This window comes from Anopheles merus, chromosome 3R (assembly GCF_017562075.2).
Source record: "Anopheles merus strain MAF chromosome 3R, AmerM5.1, whole genome shotgun sequence".
NCBI classification, from domain to species: Eukaryota; Metazoa; Arthropoda; class Insecta; order Diptera; family Culicidae; genus Anopheles; species Anopheles merus.
In genome coordinates, this window is record NC_054084.1 from 25,132,808 (window position 1) to 25,155,558 (window position 22,751).

The following is a 22,751-nucleotide window of genomic DNA, read 5'->3' on the forward strand; positions in this document are numbered from 1 at the left end:
AAAACGATGAATAAAAACGATCATCTTCATCCTACCGCCACAAAAACATTCTGCCGACTAAAACAAACCACGGGATAAGTGGAAGAAACAAAAAGAGTCAGAAAGAAACGAAACCAGCCCGACACAAGCTGAGCAACGGGGGCACGACGCAGGGCTCGGTTGAATATGGTAAGAAATCATCCCAACCAGGCAGGCAGGCACGAACGCCTCGGCAATCGTTCCAGCGTCGTGGTCACCGCAGGCTAAGAAAAGGTGGAAAACGGCGAATCCAAAACCTCCCCTCCATGGCCCATGGTTTGCGAACGGACGCGCGCTCGCACAACTTAACCGACACCAGCGACAACTGTGCCTTGGAGCTGCGGTTGGATTCCGGTTCGATGGCAAAGAAGGTGCTTAAAAGCTCATCCTAATACTTCCACCTCGCTCGCGCTTCAATTACTTGCTGATACAGCACCATCCGGCCGAGGTAGCGCAGGGCAGAATGTTGGGTGGTTTCATTTGGAAAAAAATTATTGCTTTTTAAATCTTCATTAATAAATTGTAACCATAAATTTACACGCTTCTTTTGCCCGTGTGCTGTAGGGGATCTGAAGGAGGTTTCTTGGTTTCTTTCCTTGCGCTTTCTGCAAGAATGATCGTTACGCTAGGCGTGTGGATCTCGTCTGTTTTGTCTTGCGTCGCAATTTGTTTGAATTGCCCGCGCTTCGTTCCGCTCATTTGATCGTGATTATAATTAATTTTCGGCGCACTTCTAACACGTTGATAGGAAACGTTTATCGAACATCTAATAGGGGTGAATTGCCTGAAGCGAGCCAAACTACGCAAGATCGTAAATAGATCTTATGTGCTTGTGGGTTCCTCGCTTACTGTCGCATTGAAATAATTTCTAGCTGTTTTTTCGTTTTCGGCCAAAACCGTCGCTTCTCAAGCGTTATCGCGATGGGCTGTGGGGTGTGAATTATGAAGCCTCTCAGCGCCGACTACGCCCGGGAGTAAATGTCGCCGTTCTGGTGTGCTTACGATCGTACGATCAAATTTATTCATCCCATTAGCGGCACACCTCTTTTCCAAGATCTGGCACATCCACACAACCATGGACGACTCAGACACTCTAACTTCAAGCATTGGAGCTGGAGCTTATCTTAATCGACAACTGGACACTGGTGGAAACGGCTAGACAATCGCAGAGCAGGCATGATCGTTTGTGTGTGGTTATAATTTCCCGCCGAAACGATCGTTCCCACTTTCCACATAACGCCAAAAGAAAACACACAGAATGTGTTGCTTACTGCTCCGACGTTTCGGGCTCGAGTGGCTCAATAATTATCAACGATGATGCTGATGAGGATGTTGCAGGTGCCATTAAAGCCGTTTTCAGTTGCCATTTCCCATTGCTATCAGATGATTTGATTTGGGCAGTGACGCTCGCTGAGGTCGCTTATCCAGCTGTGAGTGATGACTATTCATGAAAAAGTTTGTGGTTCGTTACGGACTACTTACTACGCCGGAGCACGTTAGATAGAAGGTTATTCTTAAGCTGAGGTGTAGTTGTACAACATTAAGTTATTTAACCCTCCAATTTGTTTTCAGTTTTAAACAAGTAATATGTTTGTTTGGTATGCTTAATGTTTCGGAAAGCATAATTGTACCATTTTTTAATCTCCATTCGAGAGACTTGTACATAACGTTCGGGTTCGTCGCTTATGCTCAAGTCCTTTGATTCCAATCAATCACCCAATTCACCCTCGTCTTTGGAAGAGTAGCATGCTTCGATATTGCTCTTTACCTCGTTAGAAAGCCTCAAGTCGGTGGCCTCGATTGAGTATTCCATGTCGTGGCAGAACCCTTCAGAACAAATGCCCAGAATGCAGTGTTAAGGTGTAAATCACGATCTTTGCTCACCGGCTCGACTCCCTTGCGGCGCACTTGGGCGCATGCGCTCCATCCTTTCTACTCTTGTTATTGAACGTGCGGAGATGTTCTCTTTCTGATGCACATTCGATCACGATGCTTCATTATTTCTTCACTCGCTCTTCCAACGTTGGTTTTGTTTTCTTTCTCACCCAACTCATCTCGATCCATCTAGCTTTTCCACCGAAACTGCACTCTTGCACCGTACCCTACCTACAGCACCCATCACTGTGTTGCATTTTCTCACCTTTTTAGCAGATGAAGTGTAGGATGCTATCGACTGCTCTTTCGCTGCTCGTATGATTCCGGCATTGTTTTACGCCGTTTTGTGTTGGCTGCGTCCTTTGAACTTTAACACGTGTTGTACGGTATACGGTCAATATCACACCCGCAGTCGCGTCGTCTACACTGCCATCACGTCAAGCGATGAAGAACGCAACGAGAACGACCAACACAACCACGAGGGAAAAGCGCGTGATATCACGTTGGCGTTGGTGGTAAAAAGAGAAAAACACAGACACATGAAAGGCAGCCAGCATTCCCGCAACGCTGACCTTTTGAACTGACATGCCGCAGTTTATGAGGATCGCGCACAAGCAGATCCGATCATCGGCCGCGCACGGAAGAACGGCCCCGAGGAATGGGAATCTCGTCGTGCTGGACATTCCCCGTGGTACAGAAAGTCGGACGGGATCACGCCAAGACCGGCCAACCGTAATAATGTGTTGATATTAACACTTGTAAGAAATGTATTATTTTGCTATGAATTATGGTTTATTATTTCGGAATAAAGCTGATCAATAGTTCGATTGGAACGAACAACCGTCAGTTGCCAAGGTTCAGTTTTTCAAGCTCGTTTCATCGAAAGCAGAGGAGGTTCTTGCTTGAGGCATACGTGATGTGAATAACGATACCGGCGAAGTGGTCCATTTTTCGCACTTTCACTTGGAACTTTATTAAATCTAAAGAGCAATTTTATTGCAACTTTATCACTAAACTGCAGGAAATTTGTTTTATCTACATTCTGGGCATTGGTATACATATGTTCCGGTTGTATCGTCATTCTCGATTAGTTCAGGATATTCAAACCACGATTCAACGAGAATTTCAAATAAACATTGCTTACGCATCGGAAACGGACAACTTTTGACCTCACCGCCTTGCTGCTGGCCGTTTGGTTCGTCGAAAACAAAACCCAAATGCCAAGCGAAAACCTCGCTTATCAGATGCTGAAAAGCGGCATCCTTCCTTCCTCCTTTCTTCCCCTTTGCTGCATTCACATGCACAATTGTGTGCCCCGGACAGAAACACATCGAATATACGCACAACAGCCCGTGCGCAAAAGGAAAGAGGAACAAAAACAAAACGAATCGAACCCGATCTCATTCGCGATCTGGCACGTCGAACAATAAAAAAGGCTCTGGCAACTGGCGCGATACGCAGAACCGAATGCTGATCTTACGGAACCGATTGTTCTGGCTTCGGTGCAGTTGTGTTGTGCGATTTTTGCCCCTTCTCTCTCTCACACCACACACACACAACACTCGGTGTTCTCCATCGTCCAAAAGGGGGTTCGATCCTTTGGCATGGTTTGGGCGAGAGGAAATGGTGAAGATTCAAATCTTTCCTCATTCACGGTGGTGCATCGGTGGAGCTGAAGATTCGTTGGAGCTTTCCGGAGGATGTGTCCTCCCTGCGCGTAGTTAGGCTGGCTGATGGGCTGTTCGATTCGGTTGACCGGATTCCCGGATTGCCGGATTATTTATGTGCTTTATGCTGCGCACGATTGTGCCATGATTGCGATTGTTTGTGTGCGTGTGTGTCTGTGCGCGAATGCGGATTTGGTCGCGTTCCTGATCCTGTGGGCCTTTGGGGACCTCCTGGACGGTTTGGCTTGAGATGGCAGGAAGAGGGTCGTACGCTCATTCTCGCGATTGGATCTCCGAAAAGGATTTGTTTTAATTCAACTCTTGGCCAAGTCCAATTCTACGCAAGTGTTATCTTGATCGAATTCTTGCTGACCGAAGCTTGATTTATCTTCTCACTGGAATCTCACACCGCAGCTCGAATCATCTGAAGGTGAAATTATACCTCACCCATTCTCAGCAACTTCTTCTCCTTGCATGCTCTTTTATGAGCTTTCAAAAGCGATTTGTATCTTTGCTGATCTTCTCAGTTCAGGTTTTTTTGTTAGATTGAATACAAGGCTGATCAATATGAAATTGAGTTATATCTCCACTTTTATTTATATGAGTAATACTAAACTTATAAAAAGCATAAGTTTATAGGTTTCACTAATGTCGTTTGAATGTCGCTCGAAAGCCATACCTAGACAATATGATTGTTTTCAGGTCAAGATATCCCTCGATCCGTACATCCGGTCAAATTTGGAGAGCCAGTTTTGTACCACTTTTTTATACTGCAAAACGCATTGGAAGCAAACAGTGAACGATGCAACCACGGAAAACGCATTTCTTTTACGCGCGAAACGACGTTCCGACAGCACGCGGGCTCGTCTTATCGTAGCGAGAAATCGCCGGACAGAGAAAGAAAATGTACGGCATCCATAATCATCCAACGTGCGGCAGAAAAACCATGGCAACGAAGGATCACAGAGCATTTCGGAGATTTCTATCACGCGATACAAATACAATGCATTGTATTGCTGGAGCAGAGGTGGATTTACAGCTGCAGGTTCGTTGCATTGGCGGTAACATGGGTTATGTTCGGTCGGTGCCGATGCTGGTCGGGAATAAAATTGGATACAAATTGATACAGATGCATCTGGCGAATACATGGCATTGTGCCAGCCCAATATCATGTTTCCAGCGATGCAAAACGAAAGAGAAGGAACACACGAATCTTACAAAAGCAATCGTGAAATGTTTCCAAAAAAGTTCGATTTAATTTTAATTAAATAACGTAAACATTCGAAAAAACTAAGCTGGAACAACTAACCGTGGAAGTAAACACTGACCAAACTCCCACAATGTTTGTATACGTTGCTTGCCTGCGACTCTGGAAGATGAATGTAAATGCCTTCCTATTACACAAAACACCTGAACGCGCTCATATCGCACGAATACCATCGTGGCCCGCGAAAGCCGGTTCCGTTCCCTCCCGGCAACGCACACGTAAAGATCTCATTCGCGATCGCGATTACAATCGCTCGCTCTCAAGGTGTGTGTTTTGTATATTTACCGAGCCTTACAGCTACAACAACAACCTTACTGAGACCATGGTACTGCTGGCGTACTGTTTTCATTACCAGCGTAAGAGAATAGCAATTTTATCGATCGCATTTCCTTTGCGTCCACTATCGAGCCACCACCATCATCATCATCAACGGCTGCGTGGCATGGAAATGGGCTGTTGGATGGTGGTTTTTGATTCTTTTCTTTTATTTGCCTCTGTAACAACCCAACGCAGATGAGTCTGATTTCTCGGCTGATCCTATTAGGAGGCAAGAAAGCAGATCGATCTTCCTACCCTCAATCCAACGGGAGAAGGAGAAAGAGTAGCTTTCCCAGGATAAACAAGCCCATCTCCAAACCGGTGGTGTGTAAGTAACTACGCATTGAACGCTTCCGCACAAACGATCTTCATTTTCTGTACCGCACCGCGAGAGAGTCCAAGGAACAACGGATCCAGAGGCACACACTTACGCCCTCGAATCCTTGGCAGTGAAGTGGAAGAGCTGCAGAACCGCTGCTAGAGGTTGTATCTTAAGATGAACGACGTTAAATACAACGCGGCGAAGGAGTAGCGAGTGTAAAACTAAGGTAAAACACGTCGTACTTGCCGCTGGTATGGCTAACGCACGACCAGGTGGAGCAGAGAAGGTGCAGCAGATCAACCGGTGAACAGAGGAAGAACAAACCCTCACAAGACAACATTAAACAACGGTTGAACGAAAGATCGTTTTGTTTGATTCGAGTTTCACGCTTCTTCATCTCCCGTTTGAGATGCTGCGTTCAATTTCAATGCCTTGCGTACCGGTGAGTGTTTCGTCGTAGCTCGGTAACTATCTGCTCTGAGCTATCTTGTTAAGCAGTGGAATAAACTCAACCGAGTGGTCTTTCTTCCAGTGAGATGGAAGTATTTCAACCATTGAAAGAAGAAGGCGATAACAAGACCAAAATAGCGAGGTGAATATTGATTTTGAAGGAAAGAATGATCAATTGAATGGCCTATTTTGGTTCCCAAGTTATAATTCTATTCATGTTACTCCAAGTCCTAATTTTCAAACAAGCACAACCATTCTCTAATATTTTAGAATTGTAATGAAATCGTGAGCTGCTTTCTCGGGAATGTGAATCGTATGTACTCTTTGAGATAACCGTTCACAGAAGACACGAATTCGATACTGGCATGGAAAGTTATGTGTTTTTCTGTTTGAATTTATTTCCATGTCCTTTCTGGCTCGCTCACTGAGTTATAAGATCAATCAGCAACAGCAGCTTCCCGCTACATTGTTCCTGGGCGAAGGGCGAACCATACACCCAAGGAGCACACAATCACCTTCATCTTCTGGTGCTGCAGATGATGCCAAGTGAGTGGTGATTGAAGAAATCCACAGCAAACGGGCTGACACACTGTTCCACCGGACGATGCAGGAAATTGCAATGCAACGGTCAGCGTGCGAGTGATGCGATCAGAATCTGCATCCCGAGGAATCGGGGAGGAAAAAGACTTACGATGAATGGGCCACGTAACCAGGCAAGCATGAGCGAACGAGACCAACACCGACACAGAACAGCACAAAAGTTCGAACGCGCGAAACGAATTTTCCATTCGCCAGGTCCGCGATCATCCACCGATATCGACGACTCCACGCTTCGGCTGATTATACGTTCGCCCGCCTACCTTCGCCCGATACGACGGTAATCATCCGTGTAGAAGAAGGCCGAACCTCGAAAATAATAAACCTTAACGAGCCGTGAAAGTGTTATATGGGTTTTCGTGGTCGAGGTGGGAGTGATCCTGCGGGTGGCTTCAAGGTTTCCGTGGTCATCGCCGGCCAGCGATCGTGTGGTTGTGGACCGTTTTCGCGCCATTTCAGCCCGGCTCCAGCGAGCAGTTCATGTGAAATCATCCTGTGCGGATCTACATCGTGATGCAATCTCACGTGTCCTCGGTGCAGCGGTTTTGGACGATGGTTCAGCAAAGTAAGAGAAAAAAAGGAACGATCGGAGTTGGTGGAATGGGAAGCAATTAAAGTGCCTTCGAAATTGATCCCAAATATGTTTAAATATCATTAGAATAATTTAAAATAACCTCAAGTTATTTAGTTAGTTATTTCATATAAATAACAGTGTTTGAAATAATCAAAAGCTATGCGCCACATTGAAGCTCCCTCAACATCGATAACAATACATTTCTCACGATCGTGCGGCTTGACTAATTATCCCTAATGGCGCAAAACGTGCTGAGACCACATCGACGCAAAAGTCCTTTTAAAGACACTTTAGCGCTTGATTGTATCAGCTGCCAACTACCTCATCCCAAAATTCACGATTCGTTTGCGCAGTAATTAGTATTTAAATTTTTATCCTGCATTGTTTCTCGCTGTTATTTGTATTTCCAAGCAATTTGAACTCAAAAGTGGCCTAACAACGTGACGTCGTTGTAACATCGACCCCTACAAATTCAAATCCAGGTTCACCGCATTCGTAAGACTTCTTCCATCGTACCATGTACTGAGGTCAAGGTGACAGACTAGCTACACAAGCATGCAACTTCCTGGGGATCTTGATTCCTGCAGGAATATACGGTAACCTGCATGTTTGCGCCACACGCTGCGGGTTGGCGCCGATAAGTCTTGGAAGGTTGGAAGGCTAGTATAATTCATGCGTGTCTTGTGCGCCAGCAGACCAATTTCTGCGGGTAGGTTCAACGTAGTATCTGGTTCGTTTCATGTTTGGAAAGGTGTTGAATCTCCCTTAGTGACTGGACTGTTTGCTTGATAGTTAAATGTGTTTCGTGTCATTTTGTTGATTTCAAAGTCTAGTTGAAATTGTCTAATGCATTATTTTCTTCTCAAGACAAGCGATATGTTTTTGTAAAGTACATTTTAAATTGCTTTACAACTCAACGAAGATTTCTGTTACAATACATGACTCCATCATTATTTCTTGCTGAAAGATGATCTGACAATGATAATACGATTTTAATCACTTCATTGCTGAACTGTTTTGTTAGATGTGAGCTCTTCCAAAATGTCTCATTCTAAAACTGAAATCATATTTTGCTGGAACAATCCCACGCACATTCAAAATGAGCACAGTCTATCCAGATCATTGTCCAACTCTATCGCTTCGCCGGTATCTCTACCGATTAAGTCCGTTGACGAATGTCGTACAATTAAATCTCGATTAAGACATACCGACTGTGTCGATGAGTGACGGGGAAAAGCTCCATGCAACGATTTTGCTGAGTATCGTTCTCTTTCTCTTTTTCTTCTGAACCGAAACTCTACTCCAAAGCAAGAAGGGATAGCGACTCATTTGACAGTGGTTTGTGTCGCTCTGTTCGTTCATCGTATTCTAACGACTCCAACGCTACCATGCCGGATAAGCGTCTCTTGCTCTTCAAAGTCTCACAGCCACCGTTTAGTTTGCTGGTTTTCCCTTGATTTCTGGTTCTCCATGCTTGGTCGACACCGTCCCGAACTACTTCATCATCATCCCACAATGTTCACTCGTTTCCGGGCGGAAACGGTTTTCGGAAGACGGTGACAGAGCTTCCCAAAAACGATGTCGAACCTATAGCAAAAAGAACCATTCTAGCTAGCAAACCGACACAGACTCGAGAGTGTTCCAGTTCTTAGGCAAACAATGTTGTAATTATCACGAAATTTCAATCAAGAATATGTACCATAAAAGATCAAAATTAGCCGATAACGAGCCCTGGTAGTCGATGGATGGTGATGGTGGTGAGTGCTGCAGTGGAGTTGCTTTCGTTTGTGCCATTTTGGAACGGAAAAAGTGGAGAAAACCTATGGCAAGGGGTGTAGAAGAACGTAACGATCTTTTCCGGGCTTGTTTCGAGGGTTGTTCACTGAACAACTGTTCGGTTTGAGGTATTGAATAAGTAAACGGGTATGAAGTGACGGAAAACACCTGTCTGCATACCAGAACAACTAGACAGGGTTGAAATGGTTCAATTTATCACCAGTTGTAAGTTACTGGGGATGTAGAAATAAATTGTTTGGTGGTTGTGTGTCACACTATCTTGGTTAACGACTTGATGGTAACGCAAAATTGGGCAAATTGAAACATTGCTATATCGTTACATACTTTGATACTACAATCAATGTATTGTTTGAAAGACTGGAAGTGATTTTCACTGTTTCACACCACTGGTTTCCTGTGCCAAAAGTAGTAACACAAATTCAACCATTTATTTCTGCATTCCCTCACTAATCAAGCTTATTACCCCATCATAGAACATCGATTCAAACATTCCAGAAAAGTTCAAACTGCCGTTTGTCTCGCCAAACGCTCTAATGGGGCTTTTGATTCTCGCAACAGGGAAGCGATTGGGCAGCAAAGCTCCGATACTCATCGATTATTACCCCCGTCTATGGCGTCTATGGCCCCATCCTCGTTTGCACCAACCAAACCATGAGCCCATAATGCACGTGAATGAAACACTTCACCAACTCCGAATCGGTGCAATGAATCTAAAAGTTCCGTAGTAATGGGGACCACATCGAACGAAGGCTGAAACAGGAGGGACTTGTTTTTGGAAATGTCACTGCATTCGCTTGTTGTGTCTTTTCGTCGGTGTAGTAGGGCGACGACTTAACCAAACGATGTCCACTGCCTTCGTTGTGTTGTCGTAACGATCGAGATAGGATCTCACACGCTATGTGGTGGTGGAAGCGAAAGGAGCAACAGCTGCAACACCAGCGGCACAAGTTGTGCGAAATTGACAGCGAACATAACGGAATTCGGTTTTGGGTTGTTATTGCACATTGATTTCGATACAGCGATGAAATCAGTAGAATGCCTAATCAAAGGGCAAATAACTCTGAACATTTTATTCATTTGTAGACAAGGAATGTTTACTATGGTGCATTTGTTGCTTCAATTCAATTTTCATAACTATTCAATCTACATATTTACTTATATAAAATAAACATAAATTTATAATTTAAATTTTATAAACATAAATGTCTAAAAATGACATAGCAAATGATATAAAACACCACACCTCCTATACTTCACTCCAATCAAACAATCGGCAACCTATACACTTTATCAGAAGCCGTAATCAATCTGTTCCCGCTGCATTCCATCGAGTCGCGTGCTTGTCCGCCTCTCTACTGCGGTTGAACCTCAGGCCAGTCATAAAACGGAAAATATCAATATTATATCAATAACTTTCACTTCAAATCACCGTCGAATGTCGTAAAAAAAACCTACGTTCTTTAAAGCGCCCATTCGCATTACGAAGCACGTGCTTCAGACCAAAACATAAACACTTCAGACAACTACCGAAGATGGAAAGTGTAACACACAACGCCGGGTGCCAACACAAAATAAACAGATCATCAATATTTACATTACTGCTCGCTTGACATTCTTTGGATTGTTATATCAGGTATTTTGCATGACATATGAATGTTATGGATTTATTTGATCGATACGATTGTATTTATCACTCAGAAACAAAATGGTAGAAGCGCTGCCTGATAATGAAACAGTATCATTATTCACGTCTGATAAGAGAATATCCTTCCTCCCATAACAGATTACGAATCCGATTAACTTTCACAAAGCTTTTGTCATTTTATCACACAATCCTTCCACGTTGCACATAGCGCCACCACCATTGATTGAGCAGCATTAACCATTTATTGGTAGATAAATTGAACCGTTCCACCAGTCATTCCATGGCTTCATCAAAATGTGAATCATCCTGTCCGGCACCGATAATCAATAATCGTTTAAGCACACCCGTACAAACGCTCCTACAATTGCGAATCACACAGAGAACACGCGATAAGCATTCCGAATATTAGTCGAATCATACATGGACTCAACTCATGAGTGATGATAAGCGTTAGCCGCAATCAATCAGATTTTGTGGCCGTTGGGTATCGGATGATTTATAGTATCTGATATCGATTGTGACTTACTGTTACTACTGGAGTTTGGCAATCGTTTGGTGACTTACCTAGAAGTAGAACAGAAACATATCCAATTAGCTTCGAAGTTATTTTATTTCATTATTTTATTATGCTGCAGCCAGAAAAGATATTTGAAAATCACTTAGAAAAACATAGAAAAACATTCCAACGACATCATTAAGAACTTTCTCCTATCTCGTCATGTTGGCCATGTTTCATCGACCCCATATTTCCAGCCATTGGTAATCCCTTTGCATACGTTTCGTTCACCCTTTGACAACCATGCTGCCTGCTGATAATCTCTCGCTGATGAGCTACGCTACTAACAACATCAACATCATCTCAACCAACAAAACAAACACGCGTACGGCATCAAAGCAGACGATTGGCGTGTCAAATGTCAAAATGATCGATCACTTGTCGTGTATTCGCGTGGCGAAATCAAAACGGTAGCATCTCGATCTGATTGACGCCGCTCTTGCCTTCTCGTTTTCCGCGGAGATGGATTGTGTTTCACTTTCAAGTCGAATCCTGTGCGAATACTGAGCTAAAGGGCTTTAGCAATTCAAGAGATATTTGTGATGTGGTGATGATAAGTAAATTGAAAGCAAACAACACAATAAGAGCGACACTTAAATTAAAACGAAAATAGGATTAATGCACATACTAAACGAGATTTTTGAGTAACTAAGTATCTAAGGAACATGTGAAACTAAATGACAATCCACTGCAATAGGTCAGAGTGAAGATTCATCGTTTGATTGAAGCCAGAAAACACATAACATAATAAGAACGATTGGCTTCATAACACACAAGATAACCAAATGGCTAACCAGACGCTTACATACAATCATAAAATCGGACATACAACGACCACGATGGCGCTGAATGTTCAAAAAGACATAAATAAAGAGTTTTGTTGCCAACAAATGAAAAACCGCACAACGGTTGAGAGGGATTAGTGGAAGGAAATGGCGTCCAGCCAACGATAAGATTTCATTATAGATACGCTTGTAGAGAAAGCATCCATCTTCTACGAACAGTTGAATGATGCATGCGTATTCTGATGCAGAGGATTATTTAGAGATTGGTTATATAAAATCTGGTTTTCTGAAACTGAGTGTACAGTAAAGCAACGAATGAGTTTGGATTGACCGTGGAGACGCTTTTGATATGATTTTAATTGGGGAAAGAATAGACGATATAAATTGAAAATAGCCAATATTCAAGAGACCACCTATTCCTTTGCCTAACTTTCACTTCTAACTGACAGTTATTTCCACCCATATTATTACCGCACATCAAACCACATCCTATAAGGGCATTACACCGTTCTACAACTTCAGTACACCGCACGAAACGCCATTAGCTACATCTTTGGCTACATACAGCCGATATGACAAAACTATTGAAGCAATGCCAAAAACGATCACAACACCATGTCTCATTACGCTTTTGTATGCCGTTGACTGGCTTTATGCAACCAGAAGCAACAACCACAGCATTTGGAGCCATCTCTATGTGTGAGGACTATTGTTTCAGCTCTTGCCAAAGCCTGGTGTTGGTGAAAGTGATGCTTTCCAAGGATGGTGAGAGCAAAGGAGCTTGTGGTAAACTATTTCGTGCAAGCAAATGTACAACCGTCAGCAGAATGAGAGTGTGTGTGGATCTGATTGCAATCAGAGAAAGAGTCAGATGGAGAAGGAATACATTCCTGGAGATGAGCGGCACAACTCGAAACAAGCCTGAAACAACAGCTCTTGACTGTTGTAGGACGATTCACAAGGACAATACTGTGTCGAGAGAGCACCATTTTCCTTCCACCTTGCTATTACCACGATCGATTCACCCACACCCTCACCGACGGAGACATCTTATTCCTTTGCTCCTCATATCTTCGAAACTCCAACAAAACTAGCCGTTTGACGATAGAAATCGTGTATCATGGCGAAATGATTGTTGGAATGAAGCAGAACATGCTCTCAAGAAACCGTTCTAGTCAAGGAGCACACACGTCTGGAGAAGGAACTCTACTGTCAGCCCATATCAACAATGCAAATGGAGAGAATCACCATGGTCATGGCTTTTCTGACGGATTGTGTTCGTTCCTATGTGAAAGTGAGAAAAGTTGTGTCATCCTATGGGCTATTACACTAATTCAATAAAACTCAATCCTTCTAACGCTATCGCTGCATAACACAAGCCGTAAGAAATGCCTTTTCCTCACGAGAAATTGCTTGAGATATACGAATGTGTATGCAGCGATAGCACAAGCTAAAGGATTTTCTTTATGTCTTATCTTTGTGCTGAGAGAGAGAGAGAGAGATGTTGTATTGATCGTGCTGTACAATTCTTTACTTGTATTTTGCATACGGCTTACTTTCGGAAAAAGAGAAAAGGATTCAGGATGTTGGACTCGCGGGAAAATAAAGGATAAGAAAAATATTTCTCTGGTGCACTGGTTGAAGCACGAGTAATGCTTCCACTACCAAGACGAGTGAAAATAAAGCGATAAGACGTTGATTCAGAGCCCTCCCTGGCTCGTAGAGCTCCAAGGACTCCGTAGCAAAGAACGGCTAACAACAACAGCATCAACGATACCGTGCAAAGAGAAACTGCTTACTTCCTTGATAGTGTCGTTTGGGGATGCTCGAGACCTCCTCGTTTCTCTCCTTCTCCACGTCGGATTCCTCTTTCCTTCGACCCATATCAAGCACGAGGTTGGACCATTCAGGATAAGACTATCGCGTTGGAAAATGGACCGATTCTGAGAATGGAGCTGTCCCGCAAGGCAACACAGCGACTCCCATCGAAGCATCCCGCTACATCCTGCCACGAGTAGAGCGCCCAGACGTCGACGTGTCGCTATCTCTAGAATCCCCCTTCCCTTCATTCCATTCTGTCTCCTCTCCGCCCCTTTCCATACATAAAGATGGTGCAATGTCTTTCCCGTTACGATGCAACACCAACTGCAGGCAAAGAAAGCTCACAGCCCGTTGCCGAATTTCGAGCCATCGCGCGCGCTCCTCGGGGTTGGCTGCTCGATTTGGCTGCAAGCATCCTCTTCGGTACAAACCGATTGGATGGCGTTCGAAAAGATGTAAAAAACTGCAACTGGAAACAAGCTGTAGCAAATTTATTGCAATTTGATATTATTATTACCACCGCAGTGCAGTGTGTTGGCGCGTTAAAAGAGCCCCAAAAGCCGAGAGGCTGCGTATCTTAGCGAAGCGACTTGTATGGGCCAAAGAAGAGCGACGGGAATGATCGGTTGATCGAGGACAGAGCTGTTGGCGTCTTATCCTGTGCGACGGCTCATCTTCGACACTTTGGCGCCAGTGAAGAAGAGAGAATCTTCTTCCTTGTTTGGTGCATTCCGTGAGCTGCCCTTTCCGTTGCATTCACGAGTTATCGGGTGGATAAGGTTGAAGCATTTTTGTAGAATCCTCTGAAGGCTTTAATGTTAATCGGTAGTTTGTAAGAGACATACCAACAAACATTCAAACATAAAAAAATAAGAAAATTTGGTAAATTGTAAATACTTGAATATCAAACATTGTATACTGTACAGTCGAATATTCCCTTTCCTCGTCTCACTTTCTACCTACTTCGTCGTTGTGGGCTTGGTTCATTCCTTTACGTACAAATCACCCGCTGGTCTCGCTCAGGGCGCCTCCCAGTATCACCTTGCGTGTCCACGTCATGCATCGGAGCGTCCCCAGACAGTGAGGACTGCTTTTTACCGTCTTATCGCACGAGCTGCACTCTCCGTAGGTTAATCTGGAAAACTTTATCTCACCGGAACGCTCCTACTCCCTCAAGCCTTCCACGGAGTCGCGCGCAAAGGGACTTTTCGTTCAAGATTGAGCACAGTGAAGGGACTCGTTGCAGGCGCCACAGAAACGCCTCCGGACAAGACCAGTTTTGATACCCAAGTCTGCTGCGCTACCTTTCAAACACCCGACGGTGGAACGGCTTTTTGTTCGCTCCATCTCGCGACTCTGTCCGATAGCTGGCCGGGACAATAGCACTCAGCGCTATCACGTTATCCATATTAATATAAATGAGACAACGATTTGATAAACCGGACGATGAATTATAGTCGTTTTTTCGTCATGATGCGTCAATGAAAAAGGCCGCCAAAAGGCAATAAACATTTTAATATGCATTCCAAACACTTTGAAACATGCTTTGTGGAATAATTACGAAGACCTTTCAAAATGTATTTTAAAGAGTTTTCGATTAGAGGTCAAATTAACAAAAACAAAATTAGACATCCAACGAGTAAAATCTTTATTTGAAAACAAGTTGATTGGCACAAACTCGTGCACACAAAAGCCGATTTTGCAATCTTTTAGCAACTAATTAACGCATGCCTTTTTTCAACTCAAGATTAGACAATACTTCCAGACATTTCTTGTGAATCATCCGGCTTTGATGTAAACAAACGTTTAGCGGTCACATTACTCACCAACAGAACAGCGTTCACATCGTCACAGAGACCGATCAAGATCAGATGATAGCATGAGTAGCGACATCTTGGTTGATTCTTCTGACGAATCGCATCGATGTAAGAATCGACTATGCCAAATGAACGTTCCAGAATCTAATACGTTGATTACAGTCAACTGGTGGTCGGACAATCGTCATCATGCAGCCAAATAATTATTTTGATATGATGATTTTTTGTCAAACTGTAACTAAGCGCCCTCAAGCTGATTAGAAACTGGAACGAAATACACTTTTTGCTGGCTTCCTTGCAATCACTTTAAAACCCAAACAAACATACAACATGCCCATCTCAAAGAGGTAGGTCACGATGGTGTTGGAGTAATCCTACTCCCTTCAATTCTCTGTCGTCTTCTCTGTTTCGCCAACCGCTGTTATCGCATTACGTCTTGAGGAGTACGTGCTTTGACCGAGATCGCAACAAGTGCACGTACTTCCGTCCGTCTAACGTTAACTTACAAATGCCGGTACGGTAACGATGACGATGATAACGAGACTGTGATGATGATCCGTTGGAGACACTTTTATCATGTTTTGCTATAAACAAAGATTCCAAACGTGTTTCAATGGCTCTATTTTGAGACGAAACTGTCTTGGGTTGGACTGACTAATATAAAAATAGAAATAAATCAAACATTATTCCTCTGACACAAGACAAGATATGTCTGACCGTCTCCTCACGCAACGGAAGATGGTAACCGAATGAAAAATTGCTAGATTTCTTTCCTTTCTTCCCTAAAGTGATTACGAAGTTAATTTGTCAAAAGCAAATTCATTCAACTTGTGCCTGGTGGTCCTTGTTGAACACTTTTTCTTTCCCCAGCAGTGTGTCCTTCGCCCCTTCCGGCTGGCAGATTCTTTATCCCAACACTTTCATTGCCATCGGGGTGTGCCATTACCAAGCGAAAGCTAATTTGTCCATCAAACACTAAGACAAACCGCATCGGGTGGCACGATAACCGCAGCATCTCCCAGACACAAATTGCACTCAGGACGAATCCAACTCAAACCACAAGCCTGGAAGCCAAGGATTGAAAAGTCCAACAAAAATGCATCCCGAAAATAGATAAAAGAAAACTCTTACGAAGATTCTATGGGAAATGGTCTGGCCAGAGTGTAGAGGTAAAAAAACCTCACCGAGTCCTACTGATTGATCGCTAAAGCAAAACCAAAACGAAACGGAAAAGAGTTTCCACTTTTTCCTCTCACAGATAAGGATAGTGAAGCGGGAATCTCTAACGACCACAAGGCGACAGTGGGCGATGGCAAACGAAGGGAAAAGTTTCCGCCTGTTCGAATTAATCTGCAAATAAGCTTCCTCGTCCTAACCTCTCCCACTAGTTCCGGGGTTCTGATTCTGTTCCAAGGAAAGTAAAGTTCCAGAGAAAGGTTCCTGATAGAATGAAAACGAACGAGGATTTTTCTACAGCAAATAGAAATGATTAATATTTAAATATTATACAGACTTGAAATGATTTGGACCATTTCATTAGTTTCTTATTTATGCTTGAAGTTGTAACACACACGTTAGTTTCACTATTTGTTCAGACATCATATCTTTAGATCTATACATTCATGCACAGGTTTGAATCCGCCAAATGCTGATACGGATCACGTGGGTAACTTGACGCGAATGACGTGTCGCAAGCAAACCGAACAAACCATCCGCCCAAGGACTTCTCACACATACACTCTCAAACAGTTTATCTAAAAAGCATTCGGTTTAGAAGCATTTTTTATGATCGTCCACGCGATTACACCCGGCCATTCGATCTCGAGTTGAGAGACGAGTGCGAAAGGAACAGACATAGACAGCTGCTCTCTTTAGACAACCATCTATGCCAGATGCCCCTGGCTGATTCAAACTCAGGCTGAGTGTTGGGTTGCAATGCTAAGGAAAGGGGTGGATTAACTCGATCTGGGGGTGTCTATGTACCAGGAGACCACCACTACAACCACCATGGACCACCACTACTACCACCATACGTACCACTACAAAAGACGTCAGCTGACTTAGAGACTGAGCGATCGAACCAACACCATGCCAGGAGTATAAATTGAATAACACAAAAATGCGGTAATCGAGTGCATGAGTTTTTACTCGCTTGTGTCGGTCGGCCTGCGGGAGTAAGATATATCGATGCCTGTTTCTTCTTGAGAAGTGATCATTCCTTCTACCTCCCGGATCACAGTGACCTTCCCTCCCTTTGCGAACCTTCCATCGTACAGTGAGTTGCGATCATGAGATTAGGACGCGGCGTCTTATCGGCATGAAAAATAACATCAATTAACATAAAACGCACCCCGCCACAATCAGGCAACGTGGAACGGACGAGGCAGCTGGAACGGAAAGAAGCCGACACTGTTTGCCTTGAAGGTTGCACTTTCGTCGAACAAATTGGTTGACCTTGGTGTGTACGTGTGTGTTCGTGCGTGAGTAGTGGATTCCAAGCCATATGCTGGGATACAAGGCGCCTCGATTGGAAGAGTTGGGCCATGTCGGGACAAAAACTCTTTCTCTCTCTGTTACCCTCCCTTCATGTGCAATGGAATCGGGTATCGATAATTAATCAATTAACGTACGAAATCTACGCTTCCATCTCTCTTTCGGCATTCTGGCGTATCTGGTCTTAAATCCGGTCACCTATCTGGTCAAAGGCGGCGGCACGATGGGAGATCGAGTGGAGTGTAATGTCTCTTAAAAGCTTTGCTTATCTTTCCCGCCAGTCGCCGAGAGAGATGCTGGTTTGGTTGGGTGGTTTTTGGCCGCTGCCATTCTGTGAGATGAGATAGCAGATGGGATTATACGGTGGAAAGAGACCACGCTCGAAGGTGGTGGTAATGTGGAATCAATTTATGCGTGTGGAAAAAAGAACACAAACAGAGGATTCCAAAAATTCATAAGCAGTGTTGTAAGCTGCTTTTGTAAATGTTTCAATCTATTTTAGAAATATTTCTTAAAAGGTATGAAATAACGCTCGGCATGCACAAATATAACTAAACATTTCCTCACATTTCTTTGTGCTTTTCGTTGTTACTTGTTTGGAATGCCATGATAATTGTGTAAATCAAACAGACGCAAAAGTAGAACCATCTCCAAATCTATCTGTTGTCTTTTGCCAATGGAAAACCTATCTGTTGCTTACTGCCAAACCTTCCTACTACTCCCCGGGTTCTGGCGGGCGGGAACAAAGCAAAACAGACCCCAACATCCACGCTCCCTCTGATACACTCGCTCCCCTCAGGCACCCAAAAAAACACTCCAAGATAAGCGGCAAAGGCACACCGAATGCCGAAACCTCCAAAAACAGACACCCAAGGTGGGCACGTCCCGTCGTGGTACGAAAAGAAATATAAATATGATAAATAAGTAGATATCAATAGCCGATAAGTGTTGCGAGCTTTTGAGAGTGGGGGCAGAAGCATTTGGTCAAAGTTTTCTACATGCTTAATGGTCACAGATACACCTATCGGCGGGACCATTCCCTCCATCCCTTTATCGTTATAGTTTTATTTAATCTCTCACTCGGCCGTCCCCTGTTGCTTTTGTGTGTGTGGCATAATGCAAAAGTTGTACGAAACCACCAGCTCGTGCGCTTTGCATTCTGACCGGAAACAACGCCACATCGGTACGTCGGCAAGAGTACAGAGAGCCCTCTAACAACGTCCGACGCAGCCCGGAATTCCTCACTCCGTGGAGAAGCATTGTTTCATAAAAATGTAAATTAGACAAGTTTCCTCTTTCTCTCTCGCTGGTGTCGTGGAAGGTGGAAAAAACAATAAGAACCAGCGATGGACACCAAACGGCGGCATCGTTAAAGGAGCCAAAATATCGGGCCATAAGCAAAATTATGATTTGATAACATTGGATGGATCTATCTGTGGCGCGGACCTATGCGGCATGAGCGAGCTGACGTGTTTGTGCGGACGCCAATGTCGATGTGGTCGTTTTTTCATTGTTATTTTTCGGAACTCGCGCCAACGTGCGATTTGGATCGGTTTCCCATTCATTGGGGAGGGGTAGATTGTTTTTGTATTCTCATGTCCTCTGCCTTTTCCTAGAGGAGCTTCGTACGCGTCTGGATTTACTTCTTGAAATTTTGGCTTATCGTTCAACGACTTCTCTAAAGCCGATAACCGCCCTCCTGTATCGTCTATTCGTTTCTTGAGCATCCAAGCTAGCGAAACTTAGACGAGATAACAAACTTCGAACCAGAAAAGCTACTCACAGCGAATGGGAGTGAAAAATAAAACATTCCATCTGGCCGAATGCCATTCACCAGATTACTTCGCGATACCTTGACATTTGATGTGGTTGTGCGTTGAGCACAGACATCTCTTTGGAGCATCATTCCATCTTGAAATTGAACATCGAACAGCATTACGTTGGTTTTGAAAAGTATTCCGATAATAGATTGCTTTTGCATCCAATCGTTCGTTTACTCTGTATGTCAAACCAAGAGCTCAGTCGGAGAAAAACCACCCACCAATCAGAACAATAACACAATCTCTTGTCAAACGCATTGATGATAAGGAGTCCTCTGGATTCTTCAACCCGTGTAGAGGCATTGGAGGAAAACAGATTAATTGATTTCTTCATATTATTGGTCATGTTTTGCTCCGTAAATGTTTTCGATGCATGTCAAGTTTGGCACACTTCAAATAATGTGTCTTTGTCTTTAAAGTGGCTATGACTTGTAACCTCCAGACGATTGTACTTTTTTTTAGCTTTTAAACATAGAACCACAGAAAGAAAAGAAACGGATTAGTTGATGATTGAGAAGCATGTGCTACAAGTGGTTCAAACACATTCATCCTAACTGTACTTTACCTCACATTCGTCTTGATACTTTCAAATTCCATCGTACGTATTCATAAGTGTTGAATAATTAATATAGGAAATCACCATCCTTCAGATCAGTCGGATGCTTCGAAGATTAACTTTATCATGCAACAGTGAACGAAAACTCAAAATAATAATCTCTTTCCTTTGAAAGGGTTGAATAGAACCTCAAAGACAACAACAAGAATAGACCCTTTATAAAGGAGCATCAGCTGATAGAGAAGATGTCAATGATCGCTATGGTAGTTGGAAGATAGTAAGTCATAAAAAAACATAGTTGTATAACCTCATTCTCACATTTTATGAAGACCCTATCATGCTTCTGTTTTTGTTTGAAACACTACCTTATTTTCAATATGTATTGTATCATCGACTGCATTCACACTGGTTCAAAGTAGATTTCATGTTCACTGTATATTATCATCCTCGCATATCGACACAAAATTTTTGGACGCGATCAATCCACCCCATTTTTTAAACAAATAAGTTGCTGCCATTCCCTCCTCCCTGAGCTGCAATGCCTGTTTTCTCTTGCTGTGTAGCGGCCTACAATTGCCGCCGAGTGTTATCATCCAAGTTCAATGGTTCTGACATTCCATCATCGACAGCTAACGCCCCATATGAAAGATGATCATCTTCATTGCTTATCGGAACACAGATGAAATGGATTTGTGTTTCCATGCATGATCGTTTCGAGCACTTTATGTCTGTTTTTAATCAGACTCAACGCCCTTCGAAGCAACTCTCAACCGTCCAGATTATAGAACGGCACAACATCCTATTTGGTAGGCAAAACCATACCATTTTCAAACCTGAAAGAAAAAGCAATGATTATTCATGAATTATTTGAGAGCAGATCACGCTGTTCAGCAACAAACAACATACCAAGTCCCGATAAGCAATCATTCGTTGATCGTTGGATCGTTTTGCAGTTATCGCTACTAAAAGAGCAGATGAGTTAATTTCCCCAACGAAGAAGATCGCCGAGAACAGATCATTTTCCACAAGCCACTCGATGTCTCGAGCTCAGCTTATCTTGCCTTTCGATCGAAGCTGAAATTAACCAGACACCACAACACTCTATCGATATTGGACGTCGTTGATGCATTACTCGGGCTCAGCAGAGAACCTCTTGTCACAAGCACTTGCTGCAAGTCGAGTGATGATCATGGCGCCATCACACGACCAGTAAATTAAGGTCGTTGTTCCTAACTGCTCGAATAGCTTATAAAAACTGCTCGAGCGAGCTTCCAACACTCCTCCGATTTGAGAAGCATGATAAGGATTCGAGCACCTTTTCACCAATACATCCACAAACCTGTCTCAGATCCTATCACCGTCTGCGACCAAAAAACCAGATTCAAAAGCACAGCAGCACAATGAGACCTCTGAAAAAAAAATTGAATATCGATTGAATCAGCATTAACATCGACAACGGTCTCAGGCTGTGCCTCGCTCCACCACCGATCGTCCACGCTGGGCACTTCGTAAACGGACCCCACGACACAGACTCGTTTATTACAGGTTATTACGAATTCTGACAGGTCGGTCTCGTTCGTTGACTGATGATCGAGCACAGATTAGGAGATGAAAATAATAAAATTGAAAGACGAAACAAACGCTCGCCCATACCACGGCCGCTTTCAGCGCGAGTGAGAGGAACGTGTCAAAATTTGGACATTCCACGGAAGCCAACACGTGGGATAAGATCTACATTCATACGTACAAAAGCTTCGTCTGATTCGTGTAGTTGTTTACTTTTTTTCCTTTTACTTTTATCTCTACGAATGTTTCGTCGTTCGATTCGATTGAACGACGCGTTTGTTTTATTTTGCTTTGCTCAATCGTTTATCGTTGGTTCGATCGGTCATCTTGTGAAGTGGTCGCTGCAATCAAGATTCTATTTTTGTCCTCATTCAAACAAGTGTTAAAATATGTTGAACGCAAAAGACGCTGTTCAGCGTCAGTCGGTCCGGCGGTCTGGTACAAATTTATCGACGCTATTGTAAACACAACAACGCGACGAATCACTAAACAAACTATTTATCAAACGGGAGAAGAAGTTGATATGTTATAGTAGGGTCGCGTCTGACGAGGAAGCACGTTAGTGGCTTGTTATCCATCTCATCGACTGTAGTGGTGTTACTCAACGCCCCAATCACACCAACACAATCTATGGAGGAAGCAAACATAACCAGTCCTTGTATGGTGATTGTGATGAATATTGTTTTTCTAGCACATGCTACTCTATCATTGGAACGACTGTGTTAGCGTTTATCATAAAGTGGAACTCATGTTAGAACTATGCACAATATATTCGTAACATGGCCAAAAGAATTAAGGAATGGAAAG

General features: G+C 43.4%; 1 protein-coding gene across 2 annotated transcripts in view; it reads right to left on the reverse strand.

Annotated features, from left to right (window-relative positions):
• Positions 1-22,751, reverse strand: part of LOC121597504 (nuclear transcription factor Y subunit gamma-like) — a 111,007-nt gene that overhangs the window by 80,238 nt on the left and 8,018 nt on the right. Inside the window, exon 4 of one of the 2 annotated variants that reach the window (XR_006005420.1) lies at positions 21,772-21,787. The exons of the other annotated variant lie outside the window; for it this stretch is intronic. The gene's annotated coding sequence lies outside the window, so the exon portion shown is untranslated. Of the gene's footprint in view, positions 1-21,771; positions 21,788-22,751 lie in introns of those variants that run through there. 2 annotated transcript variants of the gene reach the window in all.